We start from the raw sequence: 17,823 nt of genomic DNA, 5'->3' as shown, positions 1-17,823 counted from the left end.
AGTTGGTTGTGAATACATGGATTTATTTCTGGGATCTCTATTTTGTTCCATATGTATCTTTTTATGCCACACCATGCCCTTTTGGTTACTATAGCTTTGTAGTGTATTTTGAAGTCAAGTAGCATGTTGCTTCCAGTTTTGTTCTTTTTGCTCAGGATTGCTTTGGCTATTTGGGGTCTTTTGTGGTTCCATATAAATTTTAAAATTGCCTTTTATATTTCTGTAAACAATGCCATTGGAATTTTGAAGGAGATTGCATTGAATCTGTAGAACACTTTTGGTAGCATAGTCATTTTCACAACATTAATCCTTCCAGTCCATGAACATGGTACATTTTTCAATTTGTTTGTATTCTCTTTAATATCTTCCATTGATGTTTTATACTTTTCCTTATAGAGATAGTTCACCTCCTTGGTTAAATTTATTTCTGGATATTTTAATTTTTTAATAGCTATTTTAAATGTGATTGCATTCTTAATTTCTTTCTCAGCTGGTTTGCTGTTGGTGTATAGAAATGTGACTGATTTCATATGTTGATTTTGTATCCTGAAACTTTCCTGAATTTGTTTATTAGTTCTAAGAGGTTTTCTTGGTGAAACTTTCAGGGTTTTCTATATGTAAAATTATGTTGTTTACAAACAGGATCATTTTACTTCTTTCTTTTCAATTAAAGTGCCTGTTATTTTTTTCTCTTGCCTAGTTGCCCTGGACTTTCACTACTATGATGAATATTTTTTTCTCTTGCCTAATTGCATAAGGACTTTCATTACTAGGATGAAGTGGGCATCCTTGTCTTGTTCTAGGTCTTAGAGGAAAAGCTTTCAGCTTTTCCCCATTCTGTACAGCTATGGGCTTGTCATATATGACCTTTATTGTGTTGAGGTATGATCCTTCTATAACTAGTTTGTTGAGAGTTTTTTTTTAATCATGAAGGTATGTTGAAGGTTATCAAATGTGTTTTTTACATCTAATTGAGATGATCAGTTTTTGTCCTTCATCCTATTCATGTGATGTATCACATTTATTGATTTGTATATGTTGAATCATCCATGCACCCTGGGTTAAATCCCACTTGATCAGGGTGGATGATCTTTTAATGTGCTGGTAGTTCTTTTTTTTTTTTTTTTTTTTTTTTGAGAATTTCTGCATCTATGTTCATCAGGGATATTGGCCTATAGTTTTCTTTTCCTATTGTATATTTGTCTGGTTTTGGTATCATGATAATGCTGACCTCATACATTGAATTTGAAATAATTCTCTCCTCTTCAATTTTCTGCAAGAGTTTGAGAAGAATTAGTATTAGTTCTTTAAATGTTTAGTAGAATTCAGCAGTGAGGCCATCAGATCCTGGGCTTGCTTTCATGGGAGACTTTTTAATCACTGATTCAATCTCATTACTTTTAATTGATCTGTTCAAGTTTTCTATTTCTTCTTGGTTCAATCTTGGTAGGTTGCTTGTGACCCAGAATTTATCCATTTCTGCTAGGTTTTCCAATTCGTTGACATATAGTTGTTCATATAGTCTCAAGTTATCCTTTGTTATTTCTGTGGTATCAGTTGTGAGGTCTTCTCTTTCATTCCTGATTTTATTTATTTGGGTCTTTTCTCTTTTTTTCTTGGATAGTCTAGCTAATGGATTGTTGATTTTATTTATTTTTCAAGAAATTAACTTTTCATTTTATTGATCTTGTGTATTTTTTTTTGTCAATTTTGTTCACTTCTCCTCTGATTTTTATTATTTCTTTTCTTCTACTAACTTTGGGTTTGCTTTGTTTTTGCTTTTCTGCTTCCTTGAGATGTGGATTAGCTTGTTTATTTGAACCTATGGCATTTATTGCTATAAACTTCCCTCTTAATACTGCTTTTGCTATATTCCATAGGCTTTGGCATGTTGTGTTTCTATTTTCATGATTCACGAAATTTTAAAATTTCCTTCTTAATTTCTTCATTGACTCATTGGTCTAGTTGGTCCTCTTGCTTACATTCTTCTATTTTATATTTTTAAACATACTCCATGGGTAAGACTGATGTATATCTCCAGCTGAGAATTAATGATCTAGAATCCTCTAGATTCAAATTAAAGAAGTAAGGTTTTGGCTAAGTTAGCATTTCAAATAATAACTGAGTTTACAACTAATAATACTATACGCTATACTGCTATTGTCGAATATCAGGCAAAACATTGCCAGGATACTAATAAATATGGAAAAACTTGAAAGAAACCATTTCTTAAGAGTTTTGATCAGTGTTTTCCCTGAGGTGAAAACATAGGCTAAAAAAGTAAGAACATTGACAAATCCTCAGGGACTTCCCATAAATCATACAATTTCTGAAGTATTCATTTAACTTACACAGATTTCACCTGGGGCAGGCTGAATGTCTCTTCTGATATCTCTTCCCATGAAACTCACATCAGACAAACCCACTTATTTCTAATACTTCTCTTTTTATAAAGTAAAAGAGAAAACCTTGTCATTTTTTTTCCCCAGGAGCTTTCTGGGAAATCTCAAAGATGGTTTCAGGTGTAAAAAAATCTTGAAAGTTTTATGGTTTTTTTCTACATTTAGGATCGTATTTGGGGAAGGCAAAATTTTTAAAAGTTGTCAGAAAAGTGTAGACACTTGCTTAAGAGAGGCTATGGATACCTAAGAAGCAATATTCGGTTACCTATTTAATTAAAGTGGCAATAAAACATTTAAAAATGTATACTAACAGCAATGGAGTTAGAAAAAACTCTTACCTCTTTCATAAATGAGGATTTTCTTCTCTTTAAATAACCAAAGACATTATAAAGTCATCGTAAAAGACAGAAAATTATTCTTGTAAGACACAGAATGTTTTCTCTCTAGGCAGAAAGAATTCTTCACTTTAATTTTGTAAAGTAAGCATAGTATTCTTCACAGAAAGTGAAGAATTACCATTTATATTGTAAACAAAGGCATTCATCAGTAAACCAGGGAAGCAAACCCATCAAAATAGAATGAACTTTCCTAAGATTTTAACACATTTCATCACTTCTTTTCAGACTGAGCTATCATCCACAAAGGCCAAGCTGAATCCACATTCCAACTGTGGTCTTTCCTTATGCTCTTTCGTATTCTGGGACAAACTGACGCACGACATAAGGACCAATCTCAGGTCCAAAAGTTCAAAACAAATTTTTAAAATAATTCTATCACGTTACTTATATAAACATGCAATTTGTTCATCACTGCTATTCTCAAATTAGACAATAAACCAATATTTAAAAAATTCTCAGCTCTAATTTCTTTCTTTTTTTTTTTTTTTGAGACAGAGTCTAGCTCTGTCCCCCAGGCTAGAGTGCAGTGGCCAGATCTCAGCTCACTGCAAACTCCGCCTCCCGGGTTTACGCCATTCTCCAGCCTCAGCTTCCCGAGTAGCTGGAACTACAGGCGCCCGCCACCTCGCCCAGCTAGTTTTTTGTATTTTTTTAGTAGAGATGGGGTTTCACCGTGTTAGCCAGGATGGTCTCGATCTCCTGACCTCGTGATCCGCCTAATTTCTAATATGATATCGATAGTTATAATCTACATACATAGATAACCTTTGAGATCTGTAACAAGCCCCAAGGGTGTAAAATGGTTTGGAGACCAAAAAATTTGAGGACAGCTGCTCTTTTTCCATGAAATATCAAAACACATATGCAGTTGGATCTCCCTGTCACTATTGCTTCTTAGTGGCAACCACTCATTAATCATAACTTTTAAACAAAGTAACTAACTTCTCACTTACAGAGAAAAGTGAGTGTGGGATGGATAATTGAGAACTTCCTGCAATACACGAGCATTACAGCAAACTAGAAAAGCTTGAAACAATTTTCTACAGCCATGCACATCTCTTTTACATGTTCTTAAAGTGGCAAAAGTGAACATGTTCATTAATATTACTCATAGATATAGCCCCTCTAGAGCTTATAATTAATTTATTATATGGTACGGTAGTCTATCTTGCTTAGAAATTATGTGGATATTCTCTACATATCTAATAAATAACTCAATTTAATACCAGTTCAAGGTTTTTCAGCTACCTAAGGATCTTGGAAATTATCTTTAAGTTGGCAGGCTACGAAACATAATTATTCTTGAAATAAAGTTTTGGAAATCATGATTCAATTTTGTTGGACACCAATTTATGTACAAATAATGTTTGTGTGTTTGATCAGTAACCTGATAACTATAGGACAAAGCAAAGCCAAGTAGAATAAAATGTATGCTTCTATTATAGTCAACACAGATAAATCAGAGAAGACATAACTATTTTATTAAACAAAACATATTAAACTACAAGTGCTCCTTGATGTATGGTGGAGTTATGTCCTAATAAACCCATTGTAAATTGAAAGTACTGTAAGCCAAAAACACTTCCAATGTATGATACTTTCTTTTTTCTTTCTTTCTTTCTTTTTTTTTTTTGAGATAGGGTCTTGCTGTGTTGCCCAGGCTGAGTGCAGTGGTGCAATCATCTCACTGCAGCCTTGACCTCCTGGGCTCAATGGATCCTCCCACCTTAGCCTCCTGAGTAGCTGGGACTGCAGGCGCATGCCACCATGCCTGGCTAATTTTTGTATTTTTTGTAGATATGGGGCTTGTCCATATTGCTCAGGCTAGTTTTGAGCTCTAGGGCTCAAACAATCTGCCCACCTTGGCCTCCCAAACTGCTGGGATTACAGGCATGAGCCACAGCACTCAGCCAATATTTTCAATTTGAGATGAGTTTATTTGGATGTAACTCCATTGAAACTGAGGAGTGTACTGAATGAATATCACTTTTGCACCATTGTAAAGTTGAAAAATCCCAAATCAACCCATGGTAAATCGGGAACTGTCTGTAGCCTTATTTGCCAAAGATTTGCTGTAATTATGTGAATTTGGGCAGGGTGAAGTGACTCACACCTATAATCTCAGTGTTTTGGGAGGCCAGAACGGAAGGATGGCTTGAGCTCAGGTGTTCAAGTCTGCAGAGAGCTATGATTATGTCACTGAACTCCAACCTGGGTGACAGAATGGGACCCTGTCTCTCAAAGAAAAAAAAAAAAAAAGATGGAAGGTGGTCAGGGTGGCTCCTGCCTGTAATCCTAGCACTTTGGGAAGTTGAGGCAGGAGGATGGCTTGAGGCCAGGAGTTCGAGAGCAGCCTAAGCAACATAGAGAGACCTATTTTTACTAAATATTAAAACAAAACTGGGTGTAGTTGGCATGCACATGTAGTCCCAGGTACTCAGGAGGCTGAGATGGGAAGATCACTTGAACCCAGGGGTGAGGCTGGAGTGAGCCATGGTTGTCCCACTGCACTCCACCCTGAGGGACAGAGCAAGACCCTGTTTCAAAAAAAAAAAAAAAAATTACTTGCATTCTTAAAGGGTTTCTGAATTTGTTTCTGCAAGCATATTTTAGTGTAGTACATTTAAAGTATTAGAAATCCAATCTCCTCAGTTTATTAAAATTTTAGGAATATTCAGTTATAAAAGCACTTATTTATGTCTTTAAGTCAATCAGAATAGAGCTTCTTTAAGAAACCAAAATTTAATTAATTAATACTCTCTTGAGGTAGGAAAAGATTTTATACTCACACAACAAGAGGTAAAGGCTTGAACTGCAGAAATAGATGTCTAGCCACAAAGGAGCTTAGAGCTTCAATTCTACAGTTTTAGCCTCAGGTTAAGAGACAGGAGGCACAGAAACACAAAACCTCACTGGCACAGATATCAAAGGGCTACTCTCCTTCCCGATGCGCACAAACGTCTTTGAGCTCAAAATAGACAAATCGATAAACAAATAAGACTAACCAACCAGATTCTCTGTCATCTTTTGATTTAACAGAAAACAGATTTATCTAACATATTAATCCATTTATAGAAACCGTTACATGATCAGACTGTAAAACCAAATTCCTGCTTGTTGTTGCCACCACTGGGGGATGACTTCTCAGCCACATGCAAAAGAAACAAATGAAACGAAACAAAACAAAACAAAATACAGAATTGGTGGAGATAGGGGGAAAAAAAAACTAGAGAAACAGTCAATAATGTTCTATTGCTACCTGTACTAGTCAGGGCTCTCTAGAGGGACAGGACTAATAGAATAGAGGTATATATGAAAGGGAGTTTATTAAGGAGAATTGACTCACATGATCACAAGGTGAAGTCCCACAATAGGCCGTCTGCAAGCTGAGGAGCAAGGAAGCCAGTCCAAGTCCCAAAACCTCAAAAGGAGGGAAGCCGGCAGGGCGCGGTGGCTCACGCCTGTAATCCCAACACTTTGGGAGGCTGAGGGGGGCGGATCACGAGGTCAAGCGATCAAGACCATCCTGGCCAACATGGTGAAACCTCGTGGCGCGTGCCTGTAGTCCCAGTTACTCGGGAGGCTGAGGCAGGAGAATCACTCGAACCCGGGAGGCGGAGCTTGCTGCGAGCCAAGATCGTGCCACTGCACTCCAGCCTGGTGAGAGAGAGAGAGAGACTCCCTCTCAAAAAAAAAAAAAAAAAAAAAAAAAAAGTTGGGAAACCGACAGTTCAGCCTTCAGTCTGTGGCCACTGAGAGCCCCTGGCAAACCACTGGTCTAAGTCCAAGAGTCCAAAAGCTGAGGGGCTTGGAGTCCCATGTTCGAGGGCAAGAAGCATCCAGCACGGAAGAAAGATGAAGCCCAGTAGACTCAGCCAGTCTAGCCCTTCCACGTTCCTCTGCCTGCTTTTATCCTAGCTGTGCTGGCTGCTGATTAGATGGTGTCCACCTAGATTGAGAGTGGGTCTGCCTCTCCCAGTCCACTGATTCAAGTGTTAATTTCCTTTGGCAACAGCCTCAGTGACACACCCGGGAACAATACTTTGCATTCTTCAGTACAATCAAACTGACACTCAATATTAACCATTACACTACCTCAGGCTCCTCTCCAGGAGCCAACAATTTACATACTGGGGCTTCAGCTTCCTGGAGATGCATTTCTCTTCCCCGGGAGCGCAGTTTCTCTTGGTCTGTCAGGTGAGTCCACTCTGCACATCGCTGGAAGATGTCTAAAGCTGCTAAAAGAAAATTTTTTTTAAGAAAGTAAACATAACTTATATAAATATAAAATGAACATGTCAATAATTTTATTTAACTTAATACAAGAAATAGTATGATGTTACGATGGATTCAAAAGAGATTTCAAAGAGCAGAGACACATGCAGGCATGCAGGGGAGGAAAAATGGCTTTTCCTTCTACTGGTCTTAGAGTTGTAGGCTGGGACCCTTGTAACAAAAGACAGGAACAACAGAAATGCTAACACATTTATTTAATATAAGTTTTTTGTAACACTGGGACTTCTTAAGGAAAGAAAACCCTAAAGAAACAGTTGAACCTGTGTTTTGATGCCAGGTTTGATGAAGAGGGGAAAGTTGTAGAAGATGGTAGGACAAAGGGAATGAGTAAATCAGGGGAAACTTGGCAAGGCCTGTTCACTCACACTCCTCCTGCTGTCCCTCCATCTTCAGAGGCAAGAATACTTCTTTCCTCCAGATGTAGGTAGGGAGGGCACCTCTCACATGAGAGGTTTATGATCTCCTTCATGGGAGCAGGGCAGGGGAAAGTCAGAGATCTTTCTGTACATTCTATTTCTCAAATTCCTTCGGCCGTAAAATACTCAGTATGCCAAGGTGGGTGGCATATTTTGGGGTAATGTGCCCTGAACTCGGAGTTACATATAAGAATTTACAAATAAATGTAAAATCTGCTTTTTCTATAGTGAGAGGGGGAAGGGAAATCAATTGTCTCCCCACATGACAAAATGTGTTTTCATGTTTATAGATCAGGATGATTTGCATTGCCACCAGCTAGCTACAATTTACGGGGTTGTAAAATAGCTCGAAGACTATGAAAGATGAAAACCCCAGAGAGCAGAAAACCTAAAGGGGTGTGCTTTAGACAACATAAAGATTTCCATTGAAGATACACTCTTGTCTTTCTGTTTGTTTGTTTTGGTCCATTTCAAAGTCTTTTACAAACAAGGCTCAAAAGTATAATGATAAAAATCACACCAATTTTACAGCAAAACAGTTATATTAAATGTGGGCCACAGGCACATTTTACTATCTTTGATTTGATGTGGAATGGAATATTAAAAAGAAAGTGAAAGTGCCTAGAATCTATGAAGGTCCCCTTGCTGTTTAGTAGGTGATAGCACCGTGTTAAGTGATTGGGGGATCACTGAGAAGAGGGGAGATTTGGGCCAAACCTTCACGGGACGTACATCCCATTTCATCATGGCGTACAAAAACAAAGAAAAAAAAATTTTAGTTAGGTACTGATATGCAATCAGCAAAATAAATTGAGTTCAGTAAAAGAGGATGGTGCCGAGGAAATGTAACTGACTAAATAAGGTGGTATAGAAGATATTGTCGGTTGCTGACTTACTATGCTTCACCGCTTTTTTGAGATCTAGCTCTTAATTTCTTTTCTGGTGTAGAGGGGCTTAAAGTGTGCAGGGAAGGAAGGCCCTTCCCCTAGTCCCAGGCTATGGTCAAAGCCCATCACAGTAATTCTATTCTCCGTGTCTTTCTCTCCATTACTGCTGAAATTACTCTGTTTCTGGCACTAATATCTCTCTTTAGTGTTACCATTCTCCAAATCATTTTCTTTCTGTTAATCTGTTTAATTGTGAACTTAATTACAAATTAATTCATTTAAAATTAATTGTGAAAACACGTGCACACACACAGTGAAAAGCATACAAAACGAAAAGCAAAAAAACAGCTTTTTATAAAATAACCATCCATGTAACTATCATGCAGGGAATAGACTAGGAAATTGTGAGCATCCTGCAGTCTGCCCACGTGTCTTTGCCTGATTGCGGCCCCTTTCTTATTTCCAGAGACAATCACTACCTTGATACTGTGCTAATTCCATCTAGCCTTTTCGTCAGGGTTTTACCACCTATATATTCATCTGAAAATTTTGCAGTTATGGCTGTTCTGAACTTAAGTTGCTTCCTTCACTCAACACTGTATTTGTGAGATTCATTCATGTTGCTGGAAAAATTAATTTTGCTAAGTTTTGCTTAGCAAAACTAATTTGCTAAGTTTCATTGCTATATAGCAGTGTTCTCAAAACTTTTTGCTCTCAGAACCCCTTTGCAATGTTAAAAATTATTGGGAAGCGCAAGTACCTTTTGTTTATATGGGTTATATCTATCAGTGTTTAGTGCATTAGAAATTAAAATGGAAATCTAAAAATATTTGTTGATTCGTTAGAAATAACATTAATACTTCAAAAAGGTATTGGATATATGATAAATCTAGAATTACTGTATAATCCAGCAATTCCACTCCTGGAAAGTGGGAACACAAACAGATGCTTATGCACCAATGTTTATTGCAGCATTTTCCACAATAGCCAAAAGGAGCGAACAACCCAAATGTCCATCAGTGCAATGCTAAATACCATCAAAATGTGGTATATACATATAATGGAGAATTATTCAGCCATAAACGAGAATGAACTTCTGCTGCAACATGGATGAATGTGAAAAACAGTATGCTAGGTGAAATAAACCAGATACAAAAGGACAAATATTGTATAATTACATTATACAAAATGTGTAGAATAGGCAAATTCATAGAGACAGAAAGTAGATTAAAGGTTTCCAGGACTTAGGAGAGGGAAGGAATGGGAGTTATTACTTCAAGAACATAGTGTTTTGGTTTATGGTGATATAAATAGACACCATTGAATTGCGCACTTAAAAGGTCTTAAAATGGCAAATTTTATGTTTAAAAACAAACAGGATAATAAAACAAACAGGAACAAAAATAATGATAATAAAACCATTACTGTTAACAGTAATGAGGCAGAGCCCTCATGAATCAGATTAATGCCCTTATAAAAGGGCTTAAGGGAGCTCCCTTGCCCCTTCCCCTATGTGAGGACTCAGGGAGAAGACACCACCTATGAACCAGAAAGCAACTCTTCACCAGACACCAAATCTCCCAGCGCCTCGATCTTGGACTTTTCAGCCTCCAGAAATCAGAGAAATGTTTCTGTTTTTATATGCTACCTAACTTACGGTATTTTGTTATAGAAGCGATCTGAACTGTCTTAGTCTTACAACAATAAGTTACATATTTTCATGAAAAATAACTGTAGTTTCCAAAATAAGAAATTAATTAGAAGAGTGGCATTGTTTTTCATGTCTTTAATGTGTGGTTTAAGAGAAGACAGTTGAATTTACATTGGATTTTGCATTGACGTGTTGTAATACTTTGGTTTGGTTGAAGTATCTGAAGGAAATCTAGTTTCACACAATTATGCAGTTGGAAAAGGGAGGAGTAATTTAATATATTTTGAAGGTAATTGTGGGCATTCTTCTTTGATATTATGCCAGAATTTGATAAATAGTAGTTTCTTAAGAATTTTTTGAATGTGGAATCTGAAACTATATAGTTTTGTCTATCTTGCTCTTTGAGTGGATCTTAAGTTACTTAAGTATGATTTTATAACATTATGCATTGGTCATTTCAAATACGTTGGCTCATGAATTATACATATCTTCTGAATGTTGATATATTTTATTATGCAATATTTTAAAAATTCCAACAGTTAAAATTGCCACCAATCTCATCTGAAGATTCTTTAAGTTTTGGAAAACTCATAGTGGTGGGACCAGTTTTCAAATATTCTAATTTTCTTGTGAAAGCTCAGATTTCATAATTGGCAACAAATCCTGTCATTTTTTTTCCCAGGCTTACTTTGTTAATGTTTGAGAAAATATCTGCCAGATTCCTAAGTCTGAATAACTATTGCTGATGTCAGTTTGTTTTTTCAAATACAAACTGCTGTGTCTTTTTAAAAAATCGATAGTTTAGCTCACAACTCAAATACTTGCACAAGTGCCTTTTCTTCAAGGCAGCCATTATACTTTGGAATGCAGCAAAAGTGCTTTATGTATACTTCGTATTTTGTCACACAGAATATTTAAAAATATACTAACTCTTCTGGAGAAAAATTTGGCAATACCTAGCAAAACAACATATTCACTCACTTTTGATTCAGGAATTCTACCTCTAGGAAATACCTTGAAGACATACCTCCAAGAACACAAAAATTCATGATATACTTTGGATGTTTTGTGCCTTCCAAATTTCGTGTTGAAATGTGCCCTCCAGCATTGGAGGTGGGCCTAGTGGGAGGTGTTTGGGTCATGGAGACGGATCACTCATGAATGGCTTGGTGCAGTCCTCACAGTAATGAGTTAGCTCTCACTCTATGAGTTCATGTAAGATACGGTTGTTTAAAAGAGTCTGGCACCTTCTTCGTCTCTCTCTTGCTCTCTCTCTTCCCCTCACCTTCCAAGATTATTGTAAGCTTCCTTACGCACTTACCAGAAGCAGATGTGGCACTAGGCTTCATGTACAGCCTGTAGAACTGTGAACCAAATAAATCTTTTTTCTTCATAAATTACCCAGTCTCCAGTATTCCTTTTTAGCAATGCAAATAAACTAACACAATGCATATGTACATGTTTATTTGTTGCAGCATTATTTAGAATTGCAAAGTATTGGAAACAACCTAAATGCCCGTACATAGCGAAGTGATTGAATAAACTATACGACATCTACAAAATGGAGCATTATATAGCTATATAGAAGAATAAAGAAGATCTATAAGAACCAACTTGGAATGATTTCCAGAATATACTGTTAAGAGAAAAAAAGCAAAGAACAAAAGAATATCTATAGTATGCTATTCCTTATATAAGAAAAAAAGGATAAAACACACATATCTGCTTGTTTGCACAAAAAAATTCAGGAAGGATAAATGAGATTATCTTAGGGGTGGGTGGGAAATAATGGGAATGGGGCTGTGCTGATAGTGATGAAGAGGAGTGACTTTTTTTGGGGGGGGTGCATACTAAAGTTCCTTATTTGAAGGAATGGTACAAATCAAAGAACTTAAGTGGATGTTTTGGTACAACTCATAGAAAAGGTAAAGGAAATCCCAACATCCATGCACTGCCTTGGTGACCAGGGAAGTCACCCATGGCTATGGGAAAATTAGCCTAAAGCTTAGCTCTCATTATTGCTCTTTCCCAGGGTGAGCTTGTCAAAGAGATAGTCTTCCAAGCCAGATTCAGGAGCTCCCATCTTGTGTGAGTTGGTAACATGGTCACCCAATTCTTTGATGGATTTCACCTGCTCATTCAGGTAACGTGTCTCAATGAAGTCAACACAGTAGGGGTCATTTTTGTCAGTGGCCAGTTTGTACAGTTCCGGTAGTGACTGATTCACGTTTTTTTTTGTCAAATGTAATGCACCCTCCATTGCATTCAGCCCACTCTCCCGGTCATTACAGTATAGTTTCTTGATATCCTGAAGGAAGATTCAGCCACCTTGCTGGTTCTGTAGCTTCTTCAGTTTCTCGGCATGTTCCCTCTCTTCATGAGATTGGTGAAGAAAGTGCTTGGCAAAGTTCTTCAAAGCCACATCATCACAGTCAAAGTAGTAAGATATGGACAGGAAGAGATAGGAGGCGTAGAGCTCTGGGTTGATCTGGCAGTTGATGGCAGCCTCTGTGTCCTGGTGGTGAGGCAGGAGAATAGGGTCTGGAGGCTGGGAACCTAAGGCCGATTTGCACTGATGTACTAGAACTGAATCAGAAGGAAAACCCCACCTCTCCATGCCCAAGTAACAAAAAGATCAGAGGCTACTCCCTTTGTGCTGCCTTGCAGATGAAAAATGGAAAGTACCTTTGTAACTTCACTTCAGCTGCTCGTCCCCTTCCACAACCAATTAGAGTGGTTGGGGGCCAAACGTTCCTTTACATAGGGTGTAACCAAGTAGCCAATGGGAAACCTCTAGAGAGTATTTAAACCCCAGAAAACTCTGTAACCAGCACTCTTGAACCACTTGCTCCAGTCTGCTCCTGCTCTCTGTGGAGTGTACTTTTGTCTCAGTAAATCTGTCCTTTCCTTGCTTCATCCTTTAGTTGCTGTGCTTGTGCATTTTGTCCAATTATTTGTTCAAAATGCCAAGAATCTGAATGACTCCCAGTCAGGACCCTCCAACAGTATGGTAGTGCTGGCTCATCCGCAAGGGGGATGTGGTCATCATGGAGGGTAAGGAGAGGTGGAGGCGACTGTGTGGCACTGGAGTGGCAGGGACCTTGGGGCTGTCTGAGGGCTCGGTGAGGAGGCTGCAGAGGGCTGACTGTGAGCCGTGGGGGTGGGGTGGGGAGGTGGGGGTGGAGGACCAGCACCGGGTTACCTCCAAACACTGTTGAAGCAGGAAACCTCATAGACTGCCAGTGAAGAAAGTCTAGATACATTGTTGAGTACACTGTTTTGTATAGCCTTGACTCTTAGAATCACCATCTTACACTTACACCCAAATATAAACAAACACTTCAAAGCAAACAGTATGTAAGGAGAATCAGAATGAAATAAAAACAGAACAAGCGATTTTTTTTTTTTTTTTTCAGATGGCGTTTCGCTCTTGTTGCCCAGGCTGGAGTGCAATGGTGTGATCTTGACTCACTGCAACCTCTACCTCTTGGGTTCAAGTGATTCCCCTGCCTCAGCCTGCCAAGTAGCTGGGACTACAGGCACACGCCACCACACCCGGCTAATTTTTGTATTTTTAGTAGAGATGGGATTTCATCATATTGGTCAGGCTGGTGTCGAACTCCTGATCTCAGGTGATCCGCCCACCTTGGCCTCCCAAAGTGCTGGGATTACAGGCATGAGCCACTGCGCCTGGCTGCGAATTTTTTTAAAAATGAAAAACATTGAAGAGGATGGGGAAGGAAAGAACTGACCTAAGTTATTTTGAAGAACAGTTACTTTGACTAGATCTTATATGATGAAAGACACAAGAACCTGCACACGGGGCATAGGTGAGCAGTTCTGTAACTACTTTATGTTTATACTAGGAACAAATAAGTATGGCTAATGAGAACCAGGTTTCTCACTGTTTATGAAAGAAGCCACAAATAAGGAAAGGAGAAATCCTGGAATAAGCTTTGTGTTGTTGGACTAGAATCAGACATATTGGTGTGAACTCATGTTTTTTTCAATGGATACACAGGTATAGAATGTGTGTGTGTGTGTGTGTGTGTGTGGTTTACACTTGATCTTAGCCAAAAGGCCGAGAAGCGATTGTGTGTGTGGTTTAATTCTAACTGTCCACTGAGTGGAACTTAATAGCAATGAACATGCCTGATTTCCAGACCTTGGTTTCTCCAGTAAAAGGAACCAGAGTTCCACAGGAAAAATGGTAGGTTCCAGGGTTTGGGTGCAGAAAATACAAAATGAGCTTGGAACATCATATGGTACCAGAAAAGAAGGAAGTGTTTCCAAAGGATAGGGATATGTCAAAATGACACAGGAACCCATCTGAAGGAGCAACCAATGGTCAAATCTAAACAATTTGAGCAAGAAAAAAATAATAGTACAATTGAGTTATAACCTATAGACTGAAACAAATATCCATGAGTCCATACTGATCTAAATAAATAACTGAATAAGTAAATAGGAGAGAAGAGATAGCTTTTCCTTACACAGTATTTCCACATCTAGTAATTCAAGGCTACAATCCTTGAATTTCTAGTTGTGGTAGACGGAAAAATGTCCCCCACTCCTCAAAGATGTCCATGCTCTAATCAACATGTTACCTTACATGGCAAAGGGATTTTACAGATGCGATTAAGTTAAGGCCTTTGAGATGAGGAGATTATCCTGAATTATCTGTGTGGGCCTAAGGTAATCACAACCATTCTTGGAATTAATGTTGCACATTTAGGGAACTCTTCAAAAAAATAAAAAATAACAGATTACATAACTAACAGACTAATGAAGGAGGCCAGTGGAATGGTAACAAACAAACAAAAACTTGATTAATCCTAAAGAGGGCAAAAGAGAACAGAAAAAGAAACAGAAAACAGGTAGGACAAAATAGAAAGGTAGCAAAATTAGAAAAATGGTAGATTTCAACCCAAGACATGGCATGAAGTGAATAAAGCAAGAGGCTGAACTCTACATCATTTAAGAAATCATTTTAGGCCATGCGTGGTAGCTCATGCCTATAATCCCAGAATTTTGGGAAGCTGAGGTGGGCAGATCACCTGAGGTCAGGAGTTCGAGACCAGCCTGACCAACATGGGGAAACGCCGTCTCTACTAAAAATACAAAAATTTGCTGGGCATGGTTGTGGCAACTGTAATCCCAGCTACTCAGGAGGCTGAGGCTGGAGAATAGATTGAACCCAGAAGGTAGAGGTTGCAGTGAGCCGAGGTTGTACTATTGCACTCTAGCCTGGGTGACAGGAGCAAAAATCTGTCAAAAAAAAAAAAAAAAAAAAAGAAAGAAATTATTTTAATAGCTTTGTCAATTCTGTGAATATCTCTGGAAGAATACACAGTGTTTCCCTAGGGGCTCAGATGACAGGAAGCCTTCTCTTTCATTGTTTACCTTTATTTGAAATTTTGACCATGTGAATGTATTACATTCCCATTTTAAAAATGTTAATTAAAATAAATATTTGTTGAATGAGTATACTGGATATGAAAATTCATAGAACAGACTTATCTTTTTGGTTTATATTTAGATTTTCTGGTCCTTTCCCCTCCACCTAATTTTCTCTCTTCTAATTCTCTCTTACTTTTTCCTTTTAACATTTTGTGCCTAATGGGGGGGTTACAATGGCTTACAGCAAATATTGCAATTTAAGAAACATAATACACTCCACCCTTTATCTGGACTGGGCCGTGGCCCCCTGGCTCTGGAACAGAATCCGTCCAGGGATTTTTCTAAGACTCTGACCTCCTGGAACTGGCTGTCAAGACCTAAGAAGACTGATGATGAAACCAGTCCTCTGGCTACCTTAGCCATAGCCACCACAGCGTGAGGAAGTGCCCCTACTTCCCCAGGAGCCTTCTTCACAGAATGGGAAATCCAGAGAATCTAGTTTCACTTTAAGAAATTAGTGGAGAAGACCAGCTTAGGCAACATGGAAAAATCCTGTCTCTACAGAAAATACAAAAATTAGCCAGGCATGGTAATACACACCTGTAGTCCCAGCTACTTGGGAGCTGAGGTGGGAGGATTGCTTGAGCCCAGGAGGTCAAGGCTGCTGTGAGCCATGATTGTGCCATGGCACTCCAGCCTGGGCAACAGAGCAAGACCCTGTCTCCAAAAGAAAAGAAAAGAAATTAGCAGAGGAATGAATTCAGAAGCTGCTGCCCTCAATCCAGGTCAAGTGTGTGTTTCTAGGATGTTGACTGTGTTTCCCTGGCTGTCAGCAGCAGCTGTGGTTGGGAGCCTGCTGTGCTGGGATGATGTCTCTGGGAGCATTACTCAGCAACTGCAGAAGTGTGCAGTAATAGACAACAAGGAGACAGAAGGGAGGGTTTCCCGAACAGGTACCGGAAAACATCCTGTACAGCCTCAGAAATGCTTTTCCGTAGCTGATCCCTGGTGGCTTAGCACAGGAGGCTGCCTCACCAAGGAGTGGGCTGCGTCTCAGAGCAGGCAGAAAACACCCAGGCAGAAAATGGCTTCCTCTTACTTTAAGCTTGAAATGCTCCTGGTTTGCAGGGGTTGGTCTCCGGTGATCTTTAAGACCAACTTAAATGTCTGTATATATGAAATTTTTTCATTCAACAAGCTTTTAGTGGCTGTGTACTGTAAGCCAGTACCATGGGCTTTGATTTATCAGTGTTTGGAGAAGGATAGGAAGAAAAGGCATATCAGGGAGGAGAGAGTTTTATAACCTCAGCTTCTCACCAGTAGGCAAGCAATATGGCAGTAAGACAAGGAGGAGTCCCAGAATTAATCGCTCTCATTTCTTTTCTGTGAGACCAGTTATTATAAACCAGGGATGGGCAAACTACCTCCTATGGCCAAATCTGACTCACAAACAAATCCAGCTCATGGTCACTCTAGTTCACTGCATCCTTTTATGAATAAAATTTTATTGAACTGCAGTCACATACATTTGCTTACATATTGTCTATGGCTGCATTCACACTAAAATGGCAGAGTTGAATAGTTGAAATCACAACTGTATGGCTCTCAAAGCCTAAGATATTTATTCCCTAGCCACCGATGGAAAAAGTTTATTGAGTCCTGGCTGGGCGCGGTGGCTCACACCTGTAATCCCAGCACTTTGGGAGGCCGAGGCGGGTGCATCACGAGGTCAGGAGATCTAGACCATCCTGGCTAACATGGTGAAACCCCGACTCTACTGAAAATACAAAAAATTAGCCGGGCGTGGTGGCGGGCGCCTGTAGTCCCAGCTACTCGGGAAGCTGAGGCAGGAGAATGGCGTGAACCCAGGAGGCAGAGCTTGCAGTGAGCCAAGATCGCACCACTGCACTCCAGCCTGTGCAACAGAGCAAGATTCCATCTCAAAAACAAACAAACAAAAAGAAAAAACCAAAAAAACAAAAACAAAAACAAATTTGCTGAGTCTTGTTATGAGCTTACATAGAGCAAGGATGGGTTCAATATGTCATCTGAACACATCCAGAACTAAACATTTCTCAGTAGGGATTGGTAGGCAGGAGAAACTTAGGGCCACATAGACTGGTGGCCAGTTTAGGATTGAACCTTGGCAAAACTTAAGTGTGTACTTTTTCTAGGAGAGCTCATGCTTTATAGCTGTACACATGAGGCAGAATGAATGATGCAATTCAGCAGTGATTAAAGGTGGAGCAGGTTCCTCCCGCATCTGCTTTTCTTGGGCAACTGAATAGCAGTCACTGTGAAAGGGGATGGAAAATGTCATGGATTCAGGCCCATGGAGGCAGCAATTAGAAGCACTTGATGTGATCAACACCT

At 39.1% G+C, this 17,823-nt stretch overlaps 1 pseudogene; it reads right to left on the bottom strand.

Annotated features, from left to right (window-relative positions):
• Nucleotides 1-12,055: 12,055 nt before the first annotated feature.
• On the bottom strand, nucleotides 12,056-13,108 carry LOC105473732 (ferritin heavy chain-like; annotated as a pseudogene).
• Between the last annotated feature and the right edge of the window lie 4,715 nt (nucleotides 13,109-17,823).

Source organism: Macaca nemestrina, chromosome 7, assembly GCF_043159975.1.
Source record: "Macaca nemestrina isolate mMacNem1 chromosome 7, mMacNem.hap1, whole genome shotgun sequence".
Lineage (NCBI taxonomy): Eukaryota > Metazoa > Chordata > Mammalia > Primates > Cercopithecidae > Macaca > Macaca nemestrina.
This window is presented reverse-complemented; position numbering and strand designations above follow the sequence as displayed.